Source organism: Lissotriton helveticus, chromosome 3_1 (assembly GCF_964261635.1).
Source record: "Lissotriton helveticus chromosome 3_1, aLisHel1.1, whole genome shotgun sequence".
Lineage (NCBI taxonomy): Eukaryota > Metazoa > Chordata > Amphibia > Caudata > Salamandridae > Lissotriton > Lissotriton helveticus.
The window spans coordinates 246,635,790-246,658,710 of NC_136061.1; the positions used below are offsets into that span (position 1 = coordinate 246,635,790).

At 43.1% G+C, this 22,921-nt stretch overlaps 1 pseudogene; it reads right to left on the reverse strand.

Moving 5' to 3' along the window:
* Positions 1-13,833: 13,833 nt before the first annotated feature.
* On the reverse strand, positions 13,834-17,505 carry LOC144822343 (homeodomain-interacting protein kinase 3 pseudogene; annotated as a pseudogene).
* Positions 17,506-22,921: the final 5,416 nt, after the last annotated feature.

The following is a 22,921-nucleotide window of genomic DNA, read 5'->3' on the forward strand; positions in this document are numbered from 1 at the left end:
TAGTGTCTTGTACATTTTAAATTCACCTGGTTCATATTAAGACAATCAATAAAACAATTCAAATCGTTTTCTGTCCCTCGCCAGATGAAAAAGACTTCATCTGTATACCTTACCCATCTCACTACATTCAATGCCCATCTTTCCGTAAGGTCATTCCAGAGCACCTGCTTCTCCCACCAGCCCACCATGAGGTTGGCATAACTGGGGGCGAAGCAGGTGCCCATGGAAGTCCCTTGTTGTTGTCTATAATATACTTTATCGAATAAGACGACATACATATATATATATATCCCTGAGCGTTTATTTGTTCAATACTAGTCCCTACCTCCTTGGGATCCCTATAGTTGAGCATTTTATTATTCCATATGACATTAAGAAGGGCCGGGAACCTCAGCTGGACTGTTGCCCCTAAGGATCTTAGAGTCTGCATAAATTTCCCGAGCTCCCACTGCCTGTCTTGCGTGATTCTTGCGTGATTCTTGAGAGATCTGATCTAATCCGAAATGACGACTCCCCTTTAGTGAAACTCCCAGCTTTTAAAGCCTCTGACAGCACTCCCTTTTTTAGTGTGTATGTCTTGAAGTTAACCAAAATTCTCATGGGGGTTTTCCTATTCAGATTTTTGAGAAGGGTTCTTTTCTCTATGAATTCTCTGAATGTCAGCCTCTAGGTCTTGGGGATTGATGATGGGAATAAACTCCTTTAATAGATGTATGAAAAAACTTTTGATGCTATCTCCCTCCAGACTTTCTGGTATATTGAGAACCTTAATATTGTTTCACCTAGCATTATTTTCTAGGGACTCAATTTTGTCCAGCATGGCTTTTCACCACTTTTAGTGATTGTATCACGGTTCGATAGGTCTCTACTTCCTTATTAAGGGCCTCTACTGAGGTTTGCATGGCAGAGATTCTCTCTGTAATTGCAGACATTTTGGCCTCTAAAGTCTCACAGGAGTCTTTTAGCCTGATTCCTTTCCGAGATGACAAACTTATTTCTTATCACTGACGTTAGAGCCTCTAACATATCTGCCAGATCCAATGTTTAGGTCTGTTTGAAGTTGAAAAGTCTCCAGGGGCCGACGGGATGGAAACTCGGCTTGTCACAACAGGGGTGTTAACTGGGTCGCCATCACAATCCCCTTGGACCTGAAACCTATTAGAGGTAGCAATATTCAAATGCACCGCCTCTTCAGCTAAGTTATTAGCGCTATTAGGATCCATGCTTACACCAGAAGCCTCGACTGGAACCCCCTTGTTCTCATAAGACTCCATCGTCTCCAGGGAGGTTGACCCAGTCTGTTGGACTTTAGCGTGTACCTTAAAGAAGGATCTAAGGGGCACAGTTATCCTAACTTGGTGTGCTTCTTTTTGCTGTGTACTGAGGGAATTGAAGAAGAATTCTGAGGGATAAGAGATGAAGTTTCCCCTGTTTTCCTGCTGGGCTTTTAATCAGAGTTTCCCAAAAAAGGGGGGCAGGTGGAATCATAGTAGAGTTTACAAGAGTGCCCAAAATACTAAAGTTTTTATTTCGTAAAGCATATCTACTAGGGACCTCTAGTCCCTTTTCACCAACTAAACCCTCTGTGGGAGTGTAATAGTAAAATCAGCACTCTCAGAGGAAATATGCACATCAGATGCTTCCCCCGTCTTACTTGCTCATCCTGTGCAGGATCTAGTTTAGCAGTCTTCGCTTTTCCTTTTATTCGTGGTGATTGTTTAGGAGGGAGAACAGTGCCTGGTTCCCTGCTATCAGAGCGTTCATGGGCAAAGAAAGGACTGATGGCAAAGAAAGGGCTGAAGAGGCAGGTGGAGGCTGAGAGGGGCCACTGCAATGCTGGTGCAGCAACAATCTTCCAGAGAGTTCAGCCCCTTCGGAACCTCCAGTAATGAAACTTTTGGAGCGGGGCACCCAGCAGGGACTAATCCTGCCTGGATTACCCCGGAAGGCAGGGCAGCGCTAGGCATGTGCAGTGTAGGCAGCTGCCCAGGGCCTCGCTCTGGGCTGAAAGACAGGGGACCCCCACAGCTTCACTGTCAAAGGCCAAACTTTCACAGATTGCCCACCTGCTCCTCCAGGGCCCCCTCCCCACACAATACACATGCAAGGCAGTGTGAGTCGACCTTGCTGATCAGAGCGTGCTGGCATTCCTGGGGGTGCAGGGGTGGGGGGAGGCACCTCAGTGGGGCCAGCAATTATGGCTCACAGTGTCAGATGAGGGGCAGCACCTCTGTTAAGTACCGGCCATTCCCGTTCTGCATTTTGTTGCCAGGTGACAGAAGGCCCCTTTGTTTCCAGAACCAGCCAGACACAGGTAAAGGAGGTGGATGAGGGGATGAGGGAGCAGCCAGATCAACTGGTTTTTGTTAACTTAATGTATGTAGAACTGCCAGTGCTAGGGCAGTGTTTTATGAAATGCCTCACTGCCTCAAAGGCCCAGGGGAGTGGGCCCCCTTTCCCTGGGCCTCGAAGCACTATAGAAAGCTGCAAGGTCCAGGTGTGGGGTCCCCTTCCCTGGGCCTTGTAGCCACTACTCCCTCTTTCCTTTCCTTTATTTGTTCTCCAGTGAAATGCATCCAAAAAATAAAAACACTTTTGCTGGAAAGGTCGTCTTTTTTCTGACATTTTTCACTTCCAACAGGCAGACTTGGGATGGAGAGAAATAAAAGGTTCAAAATGTAAAAAATAACTAAAGCAAGACCGAGTGGGTCGGAAAGGGCTCATATTGATTTTATTCACACCCAAAACACATTAGTGCCACTTTACAGAGTTTGCCAGTAAAGGGCTTCTTTTGTTTTCTTGTCTTTCTCTGAACAGCATTGTTTTCCCCGGGTATGGAAGTGCACCATTCCTGGATGTACTGCAATACCTGTTTGATGGGGGGGGTTGGAAAACAAAATGCATGCCGAGGCTCTGTATTCACGAATGTGGTCTTTTTAAACTATATTGCTTACGTTTTGTAAGGATATAAGCAATGGACATTGAAACTGGCCCCTTCCGGCCCTGTAGTCATGGCCTTAACTTTTCATGCAAAAGCACTCATTGATTTCTGAATAATAAGTGCAAGAGTGTTAAGGTAATCATGTTGTTCCTGTTTAACTTTTCACATGCTTTTAATTAATCTTACATTCTTTATAAGTGTTTGCTTTTTCCAGGATGTTGTCACTTTTTTTTAGGAAGGATATTGCTCTTGTGTAGTGCATAATTTGTATTGAGTTGCCTCCAGGTTTTTATAGCGGAGCTCAATTGGGTTGTAGTTGAAGGCAGTGCGAGTTTCTACCAGTGGGGCAGTATGGTGTTCAGTGGGGGAGAGGATGCGGCACTATGTTCAGAGCTTCCGAATTTGGAACTGGGGAATTAGGTTCAGCCTTCATGACCAGTCCACCAGACCACTCTCCTAAGAGAGCACATTTCCATGCTAGACCTTAGAAGGCCCCGAAAGAACTTAGAAGAATGGTGTCCGAGTACCAGCAGGTGGACCATAGCTGTGGCAAGTGTGGGTTAACCTTGAAGGCCTGTCCACTACAACCCCTTTTGAAGCTCAACTTGAGTCTTTTGGGCAGGCCTTCGAAGCAGCACACCCTTCTGACTCTGTCATTAAAGTCACAGGACCCTTGAGCAGGAAGGCTCTAGGGCAGTTCGACCTATGAGTTCGCACTGAGTGCTGACTTCGGGTGGGGGCGTCATGTTTGCGAGTATATTATGTTTATAAAAACATGGCCTCCAACAATTTTGGTAACAATAAAAATGTCATGAATACTCCGATGTTCTTCCTAGAGACAGATGGAGTTTTGTCAAGTGGAAGTTTTGACTTCTTTAAAGGTAGCGCTGAGGGTTAATGTGCCTGCTGCAAAGAACATGTACCATGCAGATCACTAAGTCCACATAATTTAAATAGGCCAATGGGTTAATGCTTTTGTCAGAGAGATCCTATTGTTGCTTGTAGTTTATAAGTCAAAATCCTAACGTAGAACAATGAGCTATTAACTGTCATCTAAGAGCTGCATGCAAACTGCAAGGTATAACTTACAGCGTTATGGTTGTTTCCCCAGTCTTTGATTATCCCAATGTTGCAAAAAGGGTTCATTTGGACAGAAATCAATTCTGGTTATTAAATAGAACCCCCAACCATGGTATTACATTCTAAATTCAGAGTTTGTGTTTTTCCAGATCAATCACTAATAAACTACCCTGCCTACTAGTATGGTTGTAATGTGACTCCTAGTGCTTTCCTATGTAACATTACCTATTGTGATTTCCACACGTAGGATTGATTGTCTCGTGTAATGTGTGAAATAAAGTTCTCTGACACCCTACACTGGTATCAGTGGTGCTGTAAATCAAATTAAATGCATCTGAGCGAGAATGTTGTTATGGAGACTTGAGAGGAACTGTCAAAGGGTGGTAGTGGGGGAATCCGTGGCAGAGCGAACCATTGGGGGGCCATTGTCGCACAGGGCTCCACCAGCGCTAAAGGTGGCCACTTCTACTTCCTACAGTTCCAACACCAAATCAAAAACGTTGATTTGAAAACCCCTTGAATCTGAAGTGTACCTTCAAGTCAATGTATGATTTAGCAGTGGGCATGGTTGTTTCAAGTCTTTTTTTTATTGATGTACAATCTTTATTTGTTTGCAATGGTGTCTTGTAATTTTGTACTATTTGTTGTGTTTTTGCACTTAACATAATTCTGGCGAGTAAAGAGCCCACACCAAAAAAGATTGTCCTACGTCTCTTAGCATGTGTATGTGGGATAATGGTGGGAGGATTTATGTTAAAACAAATTACGAAGTATTAATGTCATACTTTTTTTAAATTTTTTTATTTATAACTTTTATTTCAACAGTCAGTCGTACATTGAGCAGGAAATATAACAAAAGAAAAAAAAATTGCATTGAAATCAAAATACAGATCATATTGATACATTGCATCAAGGGCAGGTAGCTCCACATACATAAACAGGTCAAATTAGATCCATTTGAAAATCGGATCCCATATTTTTAGTCCCTGCTTTTTTCTCTTGATCCCTTTAGATCTATACATTGCCATTTCTAAGTGATATATAGAGAGCAATTTAAGTTGCCATTGATGGAAAACTGGCGGTTCACTATCAATCCAGCGAGAGGTAATGCAATAGCGAAAAATTGACATACAAATAAACAAGAAAGCTTCTTCAGCAGTGAACCTGATTCCGATATAATCCGTTTGAAGACCCAAAATAACCATTTCAGAAGTTAGATTCACAACAATCCCAAGACTATTATTTATAAAAAATTCGACGTCTGCGATAAAACGGGAGAGTTTCTCACATTTAAAAAACATGTGAATAGAATCAGCTCCCATCTCATCGCATCGATTACATCTGTCTCCATTGCTGACTTTCCATTTCGCTATTTTAGCTGGGGAATAATAAAGATCAAAAATTGACATATAGTGCTGACTTTGGAGCGAGCCATTAAAAAGCAACTTGAGTGATAGTTCGATTGAACTTCCCATATCAGCATTTTCAGTTTCAAGTCTCCTTTGCCACTTGCTCTCTACTAAAGACAAATCATCTTCAAATTGATTAATAGTAGTTTGATAGACTGGTCCTATTTTTTTAGCTTTCCTGCTAATTTCAAGAATAGTATTTTGACTCATACAACTATGAGCAAGAAGGCCTTTAGACTCTAGAAAACTCCGTATCTGAAGATACTTAAAAAAGTAATTCCTAGATAGTCCGTATTTAGGGGGCCTATTAGGATGGCGGACGGACCTGCGTCCGTCCGCCACCCCCGAGGTGGAGGGACCGTCCGCAGGGACATCGGCGGTCCCTCCAGTGCAATTAGGATGTGACTGCCACCCTGGCGGTCACATCCCATATCTTTAACCTTGCGATGGGTGCTGCTTGAAGCAGCACCTGCCGCAAGGTTAAAAATGCATGTTTTGCATTTACATGAACAAAGCGGCAGGCACCGCGCGGTGCCTGCCGCTTTGTGCATGTAAATGCAGGGGGTACCATAGGTACCCCCCATGTGCATCCCCCACCCCCACCACGCTGGGGGCTCGCAACGGGCCCCCAAACACCAAAGACCACATGCTTTTCCACGGCGGAAAAGCCGCCGCGGAAAAGCATGTTTTCTGCCCCATCCTAATATGGCTGGCGGTGTCTGATAGACACCGCCACCATATTAGAGCTTTTCCGCCACAGTCGGAAGGCGACCGCGGCGGACAGTCTTCCCGTCCGCCAATGACCCCCCAGCCATCCTAATCTGGTGGGGGGTCTTTGTAGGCACTGCAGTGGTGAATCCGCATCCTCCGGGCCAGCGGTGGCTTCCGCCGGCCCGGAGGATGCGGATTCACTGCAATCCTAATCGGCCCCTTAGTTTGAAGATCCGAAAATGGGGCAAGTTCAGTATCTTCATATAGGTCTCCTAATAACTGAATTCCAGAAAGACACCATCTTTTTATAATTTGGTCATGAAATATCGTGGGTAACATGTGGTTATTTAAAACTGGAGAATAGTAGTTAATCTCACCCAGGCAAACAATTTTCTTCCTTATTTGCCACCAAATTGCAAATGCTGCAATAATAATTTTAAATCTAGTTTTTTTATAATAACTAGGTTCGATGACTTTTACTAAGCATTGGACCGCTTCTTCACCTAACAGTAATTCATAGACTGACGGGTATACATGTTCTTCAGTAATAGTATCCGGGAAAAGGAGAATACCCATATATCTTAGGGATATAAGCCAATAATATAACCGAAAGTTGGGGACCCCCCAACCACCCTTTATTCTCGGCAAAAAACACCATTTTAAAGCTCGTCTGGTTCGATGATAGACCCATAGGAATCTGGATACCATCCTATCAATTTTGCTAAAATAAAGTGAGGAAAATAAGAGAGGTAATGTTTGAAATAAATATACAAATTTGGGGAAGATTACCATTTTAATGATATTCACACGAACGTAAAGAGAAAAGTGTAAGTTGTTTAGCCTTTCTAAAGTCTTATTAGAAGATTTTAGGACAGGCTCAAGATTAAGGCGTACAATATCATCAATCTTGGAAGATATAGTTATCCCAAGATATTGAGCTTCAGAAGCGAAAACTATTTCATTAGGACGCCCCCATTTGGAATGAATCATCAGGGTTTTTGCTACATTTAATTTGTAGCCCGACAATGCTCCAAATTCTTCGGCTAAGAAAATTATTTTTGGAAGTGCACGCCTAATGTCTATAGTCGTAATAGCAACATCATCTGCGTAAGCAAATATGTTGAATTGATTTCTTCTAATCTTTACGGGAATAATATCAGGTTCAATAGATAATTTGCGAAGATATGGTTCTAAATATAAAGCAAACAACAAGGGGGAACAAGGTCAACCTTGCCTTGTCCCCCTTGTTATCATAAAGCCTTCAGAAAGAGAATCTGTTATTCTAATTGCAGTTTGTGGGTGGAAGTAAAGAGCCTTAACTGCATTAATATATGTCTTGGGGATTCCCATCCATGCCAATACGGACCATAGAAAATCCCAGGCGACCCTGTCGAACGCTTTTTCTGCGTCCAACAGGGCCACCGCAACTGGGGATTCCGAAACCTGTGCCCAGTCCAACAAAGCTATTATTTTTTTACATGATCAGTAGTGTCTCTTTTTGAGATAAACCCATGTTGTCTGATAAATACAAGAACCGGCATCAATGCATTTAGTCTGAATTTTCGAAAAATGTTTACTATCAGCTGTCATAAGGGAGATAGGTCTATATGACCCTAACTCTTCACTATTTTTGCCTTTTTTTAAAAAAAATGACTATTGTGGCGAGTGACCATGAATCTGGTGGATTGCCCGCAAAGGCAGACTGTAATATCTTAATTAGCTCTGACTTTAAAACTCCTCTAAAAACTCGGTAGAATTCCAGAGGGATGGAGTCCAGTCCCATAGCTTTACCGGTAGCCAACCCCATAATAGCTGTTTCAATCTCCTCCCAGGTGACTGGGGCACTAAGTAGCTCTTTCTGTTCTGGCAGCAATTCTGTTTTATTTTTACCTTCTAGATATTGCTTTATGTCTAGATCTGGTATGTTATCAGGTTGATGGTATAGTATTTTATAAAACTCGTCAAATGCTGCCAGTATATCGCCTTTAGAAGTTTTCACTTCCCCACTGAGATCTTTTATTTTGAAAATCTCATTTGCCATTGCCCTTTGACGCAGTCTTTGTGCTAAAACTTTCCCTGTTTGTTCATTCAGTTCGTAACTTTCGGTCCGGTGTTGGATATGATGTGAAGCTACTTGGTCTGCAATATGAGAATAAACTAAGCTGCGTTTTATAGACAGCTCAAGTTGGGATTCCTCTATATGTTTATTTATTTTAATATTTTCAGCTAGTCGTATTTCTGCCTTTAGGACCATATCGCAGTCTTTTTTTAAATTTATTCCGTTTTTTCTTTACTTGAAAATTCGAATATTTTAGAGTCTCTCCTCTTATTATAGATTTAAGTGTGTCCCAAACTATTGGAACTGATGCCGTCCCGTTATTAATCTGAAAAAACTCTTGAATAATACTGGTCATAAACTGCATATAATCCTGTTGTGATAATAGATTCCTCAGAAGCGACCAGCTCGGTCTAACACCCGGCCCAACTGATAATAAACTAAGATTTAAACAGACAGGATTGTGATCTGATAATAGTCTGGGCAAGACTTCTATCCCTATTTTGTCAAGAAAAAACTGAGATAGAAAGAAATAATCAAGGCGGACAAATTTCTTATGTGAGGCAGAAAAAAAACTAAAACCAGGATCCTTTGCATAAAGGATATGCCAAGCGTCCAAGAGACCATTATCTAATACCAGGGTCCGCAACGCCTTAAAGGTCCGTGGTTTAAGACCTGTATATCTCTCATTTAGTCTAATACTAAATCTGGCTTCAATATGGATGTTTAAGTCGCCACAGAAAATAATAGGAATATTGGATAAAGCAATCTCCTGATTTAGGGAATTAAACAGCTCCAAGTTGGGACCGTACACAGAATAGATCACAATCCTATTTTGGAATAATAGAAGTTCAGCCGAAGCCCATCTACCCCACTTGTCAGCTGATGTCTTAAGACAAGTACCTAAATTCCGCCGCATAAGAATAGCCACCCCTCGTTTAATACCTGTCTGTTTGGAGCAAATTAGAAGATCTAGTCCTAAGTTTTTTAAAAGCCCCCTTTTTTCCCATCTGTCTCTTGAAGACAGAGAATGTCTATTTGCAGCAAGTGTATCATTTTAGCCAGAATTCCTCTCTTTTTGCTATCATTAAGGCCGTTAACGTTAAATGTACATATTCTGATCTCCCTACCCATTGATGAAAATAAGAGAAATACGAGCTGAAAAACCAAGATGTATCAGAGGTATCCATAGATTCCTTGCTTTACCACAATTAGAGCCTTTAATAGAACCATATTTGCAACGATGCACATAACAATCATTTTTCATACCCTGCTCAATTCCGACTGTTGTTGATTTACACCCCCACCACCACCCCCACACAACCACACCACCCCCACCACCCTCCCTCCCCCTCCTCCCCCCCAGCCCACCTTATGAGGCACAGGGATAAACAGTCCCTGGGAACACGAGTGCCTTCCCCCCCCTCCCCGTAAGACTTGAAGAAAGAAAAATACACATTCACCTAAGCCCAGCCTTATAGCAATTTGGTTGTAGGATACTAGCAACATCCTTCAAGTAAGATTATACGTTATACATTTCATGAACCTAATCAGAAAAATCTAATCACCATCACAAAGAGGTGAATTCTTAACAGTAATTTCAGAAAAAAAGAGTCTAGTATGACCTTTTACTATAACTTTAAGTTTGGCTGGGTTTTGTAAATAGACAGTGGCATCTTTTTCTTGAAATCCAGCTATCAATTGCCTGAACTGCCAGCGCTTAGACACAGTTGCCTGGCAAAAGTCAGGTCTAACGAAAAAAACTACACCCTTTAGCAGAACGCTTTTTATCTGGCCTAGCCAGAACGAAGACAGCTTCTCTGGCCAGAAAATTATTAAATCTGACCAGAATAGCTCTCGGATACTCTCCCTATTTTTGTTTTGATTTCATAGAAAAGGGAAAACGATGGGCACGCTCGATAACCACAGACCAGTCCCAAGATGTAAGTTCTGGAAATGCGACAGAAAAGAGTTCACACGCAAACTTCCGAACATCTGATCCGCCTAAGTTTTCTGGGACACCTAGCACACGTAGGTTGTTCCTCCGAAATTGGTTTTCAAGCTCAGCGAGTTTGAGGCTGATGTCGTCACGTTGTGCCTTGACTAGAGAGAGTTCATTTTTTTGTGAGGCAACCTCGTCTTCAAGGGTGGATATTCTGGTTTCAGCCTCTGAAACCCGTGCCGATATATCAGTACATATTTTGGTGACACAGCGTACAGCATTCTTTACTTTTTGGCACGTGGCTTGAGTGCGTGCAATCTCAATTTTAGTGTCAGACCTATGTGCCAACATTGTTTGGTATATCATTGACAGAGTCACCTCAGAAGAAGAATTGGAAGCGTCAGGGTGTACTTGTTCATTTAAGGAGCAGGATTATGAGGGGAAATGACTATCCAAGCCGTTAGATTTATCCCTAGATATAGGTGATTTCCTAACCCGGTGTTTTTTAATAGTAATAGTCGAGCCGGGAGAAATCTCACTCACCCCAGTCTCTTCTTCCAGGCTACTATCCTCAGCTAGGTAATCCTTATCTAGGCTCTCATCAGATGTGAGGTCAGACATAGAGAAAAACTTTTCATTGGCCTCCTGCATGGTATCTCGATTTTCGTTGGCCTCTTGCATAGTATTGGATTCTGGAGTGAGGTTAATAGTATTGACCTTGTGTGTATTAACTATTTTGGGAGATTCCCCAACTCCAGCTCCAGCAGCTCCATTGAGCACAAGCAGGCACTACAAGTCCCATGGTGCCATTCGATAGTAACCCAGGTTCTGGCCCGGACTCTGACTCCCAAACACGAATTGCTTCTCATTCTGTCTCTATTGCAGTTCCAAATCCAATGTCAATCTCCCCAGATTCCCCAATGTCTTGAACAAAATCTTCCCGACCTGTTAGGGATACATTATTGTCGTTTTCAGTCTCAGTGGGGCCCCCTGAATCTGATTGCACGGCAGGGGCTGTTGACGAACGCTGTACCAAAGCATTTTTAACAGCTTGCTTTTCAAATAGTGCAGGTACAGTCTGTGCTATGTTCTTATTCTCGAGTTCTCCCCCTTTTTTAATCAGTAAAGTGGCTGCAGACTCACCAGATTTAGGAACACTCCGTACTACACTAGCAGCTTCCAGCTCCTCGACTCGAGCTCCATCAGCTGCCGCTGGTTTGGATTTGCCGCTCCGGGTGTTAGGCGGCTTCGCCTGAGTGCTAGCGTTTTTCGGCGGCATGGCAGTTGAATGAGAGAAAACGCCTTGAAACGATTGTCTAAACCACCGAGGGGAAAAACGCCAAACTCGATATAGGTGCTGGGGAGATTGCACGAGAGAGACCAGCATCGAGCATCGAGGGCAGCAAGGAAACACGCCACTGAAGATATCGGAAAGCTTTTGATCAGCAACCGGCCGCCACACAATGAAATCCCATACAATCCTTCAAACGGTAGGAACACAGCTCCAGGCAAAAAAAGCAGTAAATTAGGTAATCGCCACGCCATTCCTTTCTTCCTTTCTTCAAGTCAGGAGCGAAGGAACTGGCGACTCACACCGCTAGTCTAGCAGTCGCCATCTTGCCACTGTAGTGTCATCCTAAGGTAGCACAATAATGGCACAGAAAGATAAGGAAGCCTTTTCAAATTTGCAATTATATCCATGGTGTGAGCGATTTTCTCTTGTGTCATTTTATATTTTGAATGATCCCGCCCCTCATTATCTCAACAGGATCTCCCCCCTTTATGAGGCAGAACTGGAAATTGAATCATGCACTCATCTGTAAACAATCAGTTAACGAGGAATAAATAATATACATTTTTGTGAGACCTTCACCTAGCTTTTCCATCCAATGTGACAAATGTAATCCATTTAATACAGTTTCAAAATATATAGCCTTATTTTATTTGTATATTTATCTTTTTGTCCTTGTTACTGATATCCACGTTAGGTCTCTTCGGGATGCCAAATAAGATCAATTTTCCTGCGATGTCAATTTCTGTGATGTCACTTCTTGTGATGTTACCAACGGCGGCTCCTCCACTAGGGTGGAGGAGCGTCGCCCTACTGCTTTCTCACAGTGCGAGAAGCAGACACACAAAATTCTAAAACTACCATTTTATGTTTCTGCTTGTCGCACTGTGAGAAAGCAGAAGTGTTTGGTTTGGGGCAGGCAGGTGGGTGGGTCTGCTTTAGGGCAGGGGAGGAGTGCCTTGCCCACTGCTAAGCGCGCTGACTGTTTGGTCGGCCCTCTGGGACCGACCAAACCAGTCATGGACACTCTGGCCTTTCTCCATGTAGGCATGCAATGCACCCTACATGGAGAAAATGGCCTCCCCATAGGCGCCTGGCTGGTCGGCGTACCAACCAATCACAATGCTGCTGTTGCAGCCTTGAGAGTGGCTTAGGGGAGGGAGGCTGCCTGTTTCCTGTTCCTGCCAGAGGCAGGAAAGCAGGAGAGTAGGTCAGCAGCAAAGCCGACGCGAGACCTGGGAAGGTAAGTTTATTTTATTTTTTTAATTACCCCTCCGCGCACCCACCCCTACGAGATCCCCCCCACCCGCGCATCATGCAGGCCACGACTGGATGTTACATGCAAATTAGAGGGGCCTCACATCTTCCCTTTTGCCCGGGGCCCCAGAAGTTCTAGGACCGGCCCTGCCGGAAGGAGCTCCTGGAAGCGGCGCGCCTATTCAGGCGAACGCCATCTGCAGCATGGAGCGAACACCCCCTGCTGTGCAGCCAGTTCGCTGCACTCCTGAGCTCCTGGGGACCAAGAAAGTAAAGATGTGCTGGAGCGAAGCCTCCCAGGCTGCGAGAAGCCGCCGCGCTCCTCCCGCCAGTCAGAGAGAAGAACGCTCGAGATGCCGGTAAGGAATGGGACAGCAGGGCCACGGTGCCCTGGGGGAGCGGGACAGCGAGAGCGGGACAGCGGGAAAGCAGGGTAGTGGAAGGTGCAAAAGGTTCCCTTCAGGAAAGGCTCAGGAATTCAGTAGCATGCATCCGGAGGAGACGCGACTGCGCTCACGGTCGGACTAGCCCACCACAATGTTCCCTTGTAGCACAAATGCTTGAGCAGTTGGGTCTTACCTAGTTTCTAGCTTTGCATGACGCTCACTGTGCATTAGTCACCAGAGTAACTTTAAGTTTCTTAGCACCCAAAAAAACGTCATCATCGGCTTTACTTGGTTGAGACTTTTGTTGTTTTGGGTAATGGCTGTTTTGGATGAAGAAAATATTTAATATGTTTCAATTTAGAAGTCACCAGCTGGGCCTTCATCACAGAATAAAAGAAAATAGAAACAAAGGTTTAGACATATATAACAAGGCCCATTGTATTTATTTTGTCGCAATGACTGAGATGTTAAAAATGAACACTGCAGCAAAACCAACGAATCCTAAAGTGCTCCAAGTGTACCCATGTTCTGCTCCACATGATACCACTGGTCACAGGGTGAATGTTATAGAAAATGTAGCACCTCACGTGTAAACAATAAAAATATTTTTAGCCTCATATCTCACCTCAAGACGTTACTATTCCCTTCTGGTTTTCTTTTTTTTAATTTTTTTTTTTTTTCTACAATCTAAAACAAACACTATAATGTGAAAAAAGGCTAAAACCGGTTCCATGCATGAATGAAAAAATGCACGCACCTCACATCTTATCAAGCTTTCAACAGTAAATATATCTGATAATTATAAAATACTGCATGGTTTGCTCAAGCCACTATGAAACCATATCGCAAGTCCAATGAATGCCAATTGCAATTTCTTCCACAAGCAACAATCATGCCAATGGCATGTCTGTCAAACCTAAATATTTTGAAAATAAACCACTAGATATTTCATTTCGAATAAACAGTACAAATACTGTTTAGAAGGTCTTGCTCGTCACATCTTTACAACAAACAATGAAAGCTGTACTGCGGTCTTTTGTTGGAGCCAAATAGTTCTGATAAAAACAGGATTTGGTTACAGCAAACATGCTGTCCTCCTGATAAGGAATACACCAGCTTCTAAAATCATACCACACAAAACTCAAAAAAAATCTACCCTATAAAATCGGATCTGAATTAAGTGCTGCAGTCCTCAACATGAATATACAAGTAGTAACATTAACAACCTCAATATTTAAGGCACTATGTGTGGAAACGGTATACAATGCAGCTGAGATTATTAGGACGACAACATTGAAGAGCAAAGTCTAGGCAACCTGCTCGATTTGCCCATGCAAAAGACACATGCAATGTAAAGTACAACTTTCTTGTTAGATACAGTAAGTGACTCAACATTGAAAACACCAAGACACAGGTAATACAAACATATTACTTGTACACTGTACTGTAGACATATGTGCATCTGTTGCTCTATATCTGTACACTGAATGGCTTCCCAAATGTCGACGTGTCTTGCACTTGTTAAAAGGCAATTTTATAAAAAAAATAGCAGGAGCAAAAACTAAGCTTCTACTCCTGTAAGTCACCTGTCTACAGTTACTATATAAGATAACATGACCAAAGACAAGTTATACCAAATGTGCAAAACACATTAAAGTGAACGTTTTTTAAAGCTCAAAGTTGTTTACATTGCACCCAAGTCTACATGATTCAAAAATAATATTCTTGTTGTGCCATGGCTAATATTTATTAAATACCATGTTCGTTTTTCTTCAATTTAAATGTCTGTATCATTGAGCTTCTCCAGCATACCACAATTCAAGTTCTCACATATATGGATACTGGTTAAGTTTTGTTGGACTCAATGGAAATCCTGTGAAAGAAGGAGAAGCTGCAATGTAAGAATGTGATGGAAAAAACTGTTTGTATTGAGTTTGATGAACGGATGGAGAAGGTAATAGACGGTGGTTTATGCCCACGGCGACTTGGTGAATTATGCCACTTGGGTGAGAGATACTGTAGGTTGGATGCTGCAGAATAGGTCTTGAAGTACATGGAGAGGCTAGGATGTGGGCTACAGGTGGAGCAGTGCTTAGGGGTGCAGAGGGACCATAAGAAATGATAGCCGGCTGTCCTCCCAAATGAGCGTTTCCAGCTAAATGTGCGTGAACGGTTGTGTGATTAGGACTTCCGTGTTGAAGGTTGAAAGGGTGGCTAGCCACATTTGCTGGGATGAAGGTCTGTTGTCTTCGATGACCATAGTTTCCATTCCACTCTGGGTGTCCAGATCCTAAGAGCTGAACCTGGCTGAAGTTCAAATGCTGTTGTTGGAATGCAGATGCCAATTTATGCTGTCGATGACTCAAAGTAGGTGGATGGTTGATTCTTCCAGGGGCAGACCTGCCTTTTATCAGTGGCTGGAATACGGGTTCTGTATTGGAGAGAGGATTGGAATTCAATCTGTTATTTTCTATTCTCATTGGGGGTACCACCACAGTGCATATAGCTGGTTTGGTTTTTATGTTATCTGAGGCTTGTGTTTCTGTATTTTGATTAGTATCTCCAGTAAAATTGCTTTCTTCAAATGGGCTGTCATGTCCTGACGAATCTGATGTTGGAGAGCCATCGACCGTATCACATCCACTCTCGGGATCATCTGACATGCTGTTGGATCTCTTGCAGGGAGATGGGCTAGATTGTTCTGACGAGCTGGTGCTCAAAGTACTGTCGGGGCTGCTTAAAGAGCACACACGATCAATATTCAAAGTACTCTGGCAGGCCTCACAGTCCATGCTGCCCTTACACTTTCTGAGTGACGGCTTTTTTGCTGTGTCCTCTTCGTCTGTGTCACTGCTGATAGTAATCACGCTCACTGCTGGACTCGGGGAATCTGCAATGATGATAGTTTGCCGTTGCTTGTTTGATATGGAGGCCTCTGGCATGTCCTGCGTGACCACTGATGTGCAGCAGACTCTTTGCTCACTCTCTGTTTTACTATGATTGTCCTGTGTTGCTACACAAAGTTCAGATGCGACCGCCTTCACATTGCTAGGTATCTTTGGAGATGTAAGTGCTGCATTTTGGATATTGGTATTGTGTAATATGTTGCTCCTGTTCTGGCAGATTTTATTTCTTTTGTTAGCAGCAGGTTGAGGCCAAACAACATGAGCAATTCCTAAACTCACAGGTGGAGGTGCTGATAAAGCAATCGGATTTGTTAAAAGTGGCTGTGGTATCATTGCATTATAAAAGTTGCCATGCTGAATAACCTTTCCCCAGTCGCTAATCCTCTGTGGACCAGCCACAGTATCAGAAACAAGAGCTGTGCCAGTTACTTGTTGCCAAGCAGGAACCAATATTTGCTGTGTTTGGTTAGACCACGCCTGTGAAAGAACACTAGGTCTTATTTGAAGAGGCTGCATGCCAGGGGCCTGTGTCAAAGGGACTGCATTATCAACCCTCACTGCTGAGTAGCTGGTATGCTTTCCATGGTTTGAAGGCATGCCTTGAATTGCTGAGGGACATAAAATCAGCGTGTGCTGGAATGCATCGTTGCAACCAAACTGAGCAGGTCCTCCCTGAAGTGGAATTCCATGCTGCACAACTGAATGGTAATGCCTGAGCCCTAACTGTGGGAATTTTGGTAAACTTTCCAGAAACATTAGCTGTCTTGCCCGAGGCGACTGGTCTCATTACTGAAGTTTTATTGTGCTTATTTACATCATACGAGTTGTTTCTGGACTTGCAAATTTCCATGATATGAATACAAGATTTCACTTGGTTGCTCTGAGGGAAATCTAAAAGGTGCTTCATGGTAACAAATGGGTGATTCAATGTTTCAGCTGGAGTGATTCTTAGTTCAGCATCAATCAATAACATTTTCCTCAACAGATTAACAAATTCTCTTCTATCAGCCTTCTCTGCCATCGAGTCACTTCCATCTAAATCCAACACCATATTCACGTGCACAATATCATCCAAACTGTTGAAGATGTACTTTCGAGCCTCTTTAGACTTCATCCCAGTCTCAGTCTCATGTTCTTCCAGTGTCTTTAGCCGCCATCCAGAATATGATGCATCCAGCTCTCGACAGAAAAATCTTGCAGTTTTTGCTCCCACATTTAACAACTGTTCACCTGGTAATCCTTGAGTTTGCGAAATATAACGGATCTGGTCATACTCCAATGCTCCTGGGTAAAGCGGCCATCCAAGAAAGAGCTCAGCGATCACACACCCAAGCGACCACATGTCAATGGCTTCACAAAACGGCAAACCCAAAATAATCTCAGGGGCTCTGTAGTATCGAGACTGCAAAAATGTTGAACAAACAGTTTTCGAAACATGGCTGGCAGACCCAAAGTCAAACACTTTAACCCTATATGGTTGCCGAACGGGATCCACCAACATAATATTCTCAGGTTTTGAGGTCAGCGTGGATTAAACCAAGGCTTTTCAGTTTTTTCAGTGCAGTTGCCACTTGTTGATTTTCACTGCGTACCAGACTTTTAACCATACTTATTAATTGCCTGTGAATAAAAACGCTAGACTTGTTTGAAGAACTAGCACTGTCCGGACATTGATTTTATTGGGTATTATTTATTTTATGCTGATTTAATAAGCTCTATGAGAAGGACCACGTGTGGTAGTCCTTGAGCGGTCAACCTATTGGATTGTAAAAGTAAAGATGCCCTTGGAGACAACACAGGAACTGGCAGAGGCTGACAAGAAGTGGCCCCACACCCAGTAAGTATATTTTACAGTTCTCATTATATTTCATTTAGCACCCTGCCCAGTTACTACTATTCCCTGAAAACCCCAATGCAAAATGTTTACAAAGACACAGGGCCAGATGTACAGACAATAGGAATAGCGATTTCCTAAATATGATAAACTCTGAGTCGCGATTAGGAAATCGGTATTCCTAATGTATCAATATTTTTTTCTCCCAAATATCGATTCCTAGTAGGTCGCAAATCAACCTACCTCCTATATATTAAGGAGGGAGGTCGCAATTTGAGACCCATTAGAATCCCAGCCATCACAGGGATGGTAACCTGTGATCGCTTTTTAATAAAGCATTTTTTTTTAGATGCAGCCGTTTTCCTTCAAGGAAAATGGGGTGCGCTTGAAAAGAAAAAAACGAAACTTTGACGTTTCATATCTTAAGAGTAGGCAGTGTCCGTGGGACCACTGTCTGCTTTTATAATTAAAAAATATTTTTTCAACATAGTCAAAGGGAAAGGGGGTACCTAGGGGACCCCTTCCCATTTGCATTTAGGTTACCACCATTTTTTAAATGGTGATGAAATATTATTGTTTTGAGACTGGAATTTGGTCGCAAAACAGTAATACATCTCATACCGATTCAGTATTTGGATGGGATGCCCAAAACACGCCCCTTCCAAATAACAAATCACAAATGCAAATTGTGGGGCTAGTTGTACGAAAATAGGAATAGCAATTACCTGATGCAATTTTTTCTGAACCGCAATTAGGAAATCGCTATTCCTAATGTATGAAACTCTTTTGCGTTTCATAGTAAGTCGCAACTAGACCTACGTCATGAATATTAATGAGGTAGCTTGCAATTCGTAACCCACTGAAAACCGCTGCAATCACACAGATGGCGGTCTGCTGGGGTCAGCAGGTCAGCATGTCAGTGATTGCTTTCAAATAAAGCAATCTTTTTTTTTTTTAAACAAATCACATTTTCCTTAAAGAAAAACGAGTTGTGTTCAAAAACAAAAGAGTGAAACTTTGAAGTTTCATTTTTTAAGAAATATTTCTCAACCATTCTTAAAGGGAAAGGGTTCCCTTGAGGAACTCTTCCTATTTGCGAATGGCCATGTAAATTTTTATTGTATATAGTTAATTAAAACCTTTACAATATTGTTCATATAAAAAAGCAACTTGTACTTTAAAGTTAAAGTGTACAAACTAGAGATACATTAAAATAAAGAAACTTTCTAAAATGTCTGTGTACATAGTGATTTTGCAGTTGTACTTGCACTTCGCACAGTCGGATTTGGACCTTTGCCGTCCTTTACCTCAGTGTTCATGATTAGCTGAAGTGCCTTTTGGCAAAATCTAGCCGCCCTACAAGCTGTCTGCAGTTTGTAGCTGTTCAGGGCCAGCATGACGGCCGGGCGGCATGATCTAATTTGAGAAAGATGAAAAACATGAAGTAGGTAATAACGTCTCAGATTTGTTAAAGATGGGCAAATACACAATATGTGCATCAAGGATTCTTCCATTTCCCCACATAGTCTACAGAAGGGTGTCGGCCATGTTTGCTTCCATGCAGGTGTGTGATTTTTTAATATGGTGGTTCCCAGCCGTAATTTTAAAAGTATTTTTTGAGCAGCTGGGGATATATGGTTGACTAAATATGGTTGTGGCTCTGGCTTCCCTTATGTGCCCAACACAGTCCATGCATGTTTTTTATTTGCTGTGGCAGCTTTATCTGCTGTCCATGATATTTGCTTTGCTGCTGCGTTAGTCTCTTTTTTAAACGCCACAAATGATTGATTTGTGTTCCATGCCTTTTCCATATTAAGGCTCGAGACGGCGTTCTCCCATACCATTTTCCATGAGTTTTTTGTCTTTTTCTGGTTATTTATCTCAGTCCAACAAAGGCCCATAAGGGTGTCCTCTTCAGCAGCTCTTAGTTTCCAGCAAGTTTTTAATATGGCTGCTTGTCTAATTTGGTGCTGGTTTAGTAGACCGAATTCCAAGCGGATCTGGGATTGAGATACGAACCTCGGAATATGAAAGATGTATTTGAACAACTCTGATTGTTGTGTGTTCAAAAAGTTAGCATCTTTTCTCTTGTACAACTCCGATCCATACGTGAGAGATGGGAGAAATTTTGCAGATATTATCTTCAACAAATGCGAATTGGATGGACAATTCATTTTTCTTTTTAACAAATTTAGGGCGAAGCGTAGTTTGATAGCCTGTGCCTTTCTGTAAGACTGATGATCTTTCAGCGACCACCTAGCATCGATTACAACTCCCAAGTATTTGTACGTGGAGGTCTGCTCTAATGTGTTGCCTGCAATTTGCCATTTAAAGGATTTCCTCCCTGGCCGAGCAGCAAAACAGACAATCTTCGTTTTTTTATAATTAGTTTGGAGCCCTTGTGCACAGATGTAATCGTTGAGCTTTATGATGGAACGTTGAAGGCCCAACGGGGTCTGACTGCAGAGTACGATGTCATCTGCGTACTGTATGCTCCTGATTTTGTGGTTGGCTAGCTTTGGTGGATCACTTTCTGTTTCCGCAATGCACTTGTCCAGGTCCGCTGTGAAAATATTAAACAGCGTTGGTGCCAATACACAGCCCTGTTTGAGGCCAACACGGGTGAAGATTTTACCTGTCGTTCTATCGCCGTTGGCTAGTTTTATTCTAACCCAGGTGTTCGAGTATAGGTTTATAATGGCCGACAGCAGCTTTGTTGTTATTCCCCAGTTGGCCATATTTCGCCATAGTGCCTCCCTCGGAACTGTGTCGAACGCTGCTTTGAGGTCTACAAAGCATGTATACAGTTTCGCTGAGTTTTCCCTACTTTTTTCCACCATGAGATTTAGCGCCAGCAGGTTGCATGATGTACTGGTTCCTGGCCTGAATCCTGTCTGCGTGATCGGCAGAATCTTGTTCGCACTCACCCAATCTTCCAGGTCCCTCAGAAGATTCGAGGCATAGATTTTGGCCTCGACATCTATGAGTGCAATGAGGCGGTAATTGCCTGGGTCGGACCTTGAGCCTGCCTTAAAAGTAGGATTTGCGAATGGGTTGCCACCAACTTTGAGTTGGCAGTAAATTGCGATTGTTTTGCGATTGCATTTCGGTCACAGAACATTTGTACATGACACTGCGATTCGGAATTAGGAAGGGACACCCTCAACACGCTCCTTTTAAATACCGAATCGCAAACCCAAACTGCAATTCTGTAACAAGTTACCAAATCATAATTTGGGCTTGTCCAGAAAAGGCATTTTTGCGGTCGCAAAGGACCCAATTCTGCAAGTTGGGCCTTTTGCGAAAGCAAAAATTCTTCATGCATCTGGCAAATTATTCATGCATCTGGCCAGTGATTCGCACATTTTGCATTTCGTGTATTTGGAAAAGCAGTTTTCCAGTTGCAAACAGCTGATTTTGCGAATTCTGCGACTAGAGCTGTTTGTGACCGGAAACATTATTTGTACATCTGGCCCCAAGTAACAACACTGCCCAATTTGCATAATGCCCCAGTGAAGACATTGCTCACTTTTAATTATGCCCCAGGATATTGTCAGACCTCTGAAGCCACTTCCCACAATTAAGCCACATGATCTGTATTTCTCAGAAAGTCAATGCCAAGTGGTCAAAGTGGAAGGCTTTGCTAATAAAAAAAATGGACAGTTAGGTAAATTCATGCCACATCGACAGTGTTTGGAGGAACAGACAGCGTGAGGAATTGAAAGTCCAGGTAAAAGATATTAAAGTAGACGCGCCTGGTAGTGAACTGGTTAGAGTGGGGACAGAATGCCTTCTTCTTTATAGAAAGCTTAGCTCTTTTTCGGAACGTCTAAGTAACCCCTGTGGTCAGGACGACTGGGCAGTTCGTTTCTGAGAAGGAGCTATAGTTAGAACCATGTTCCCGCGTGTAACTCGAGGCACTAGATAGGTCAGAGGTCAGGGGATAACGCCACGAGATAACACGCTCTAGGAGGCCTGGTCCTCTGCAGGAAGCCCCGGCAGCGGGTGCTGAGGAGGTGGACTGCCAATCATCCTGACACCGCATTGCCTAAAATAGACGCTTCGTGTTCAAGATGAGATGTGCTCACGTCATCGCTGCTGTAAACTCAGAGAAGCCAGAACAGTACAGATGGAGCTAGGCAGCAGGGCCCGCCTTCCATACTACGGAAAAGCGGGCTTAGAACTTTCAGCTTTACAAGTTTGTGTGTGTTTCAGGAGCCAGACCTCTGTAACCCTTGTTGCAGCTCGTTGTCGAGCGTGCACCCAGCCAGGGCGTGAAGGAGCATTGATTGTGCGCGGGAGCCATGAGCTGTGACGCGGGGTCATTTATAATGAAAGCTGTTTCCTATGGCGTGAAGATGTACGGCAATATACGTAAATTATATGCAGATCAATTTTGGAATGTACATATGGTAATAACCTATATACTGTGTTTAGACTATCTAGCCATGCACCTATATTCCACAGGCGGAACATACTACCAAGATGCAAATTTGGTGTGAACGTGTACCCAAAATTTGAAATATCGTCTTTGAAACGGGTGTAGTAAGGGGAACAACAGAGGGACTCAGGGTGACCCATGAAAATTACCAACACACCTACAAAAGTGTAAATCAGGCCCAATTTGCCAAAGTGTCCTTAGTTCTACTATAGTAGTACTACTGGCCAACCGGCCATAAAGCTCCACAAACCCAGGCTTGACATACATCACAAACTATAGGCAGGCCACTCATAGGAATTGCAACAGAATCGCACAGAAACAAACAGAGGGACAGAAGAACACTACCATGACAAGGAAAAATATAAAAGGCTATTGCTGCGACATCTCATTTACACCCATAGGGCCTCATTTGAGGTTTTCCCGTAGGGCAGTACTGCAGGCTTACCTGCTGCGCTGCCCTACGACAAAAGAAAAAGGCAGGAATGCACCGTATCTGTCAGATAGGGCACATTCCTGTCCTTTTCCCCTGCGCTGGCACACAATGGGCTGCCGATCGCCAATGCAGGCGCCTTTGCGCCATGGTGCAAGGGTGCGTGCTTTGCGGGGATGATTATTTTTGCTCACAAAGGAAAACCGACCTGCACAATAGCAATCACAATGCTTTTTC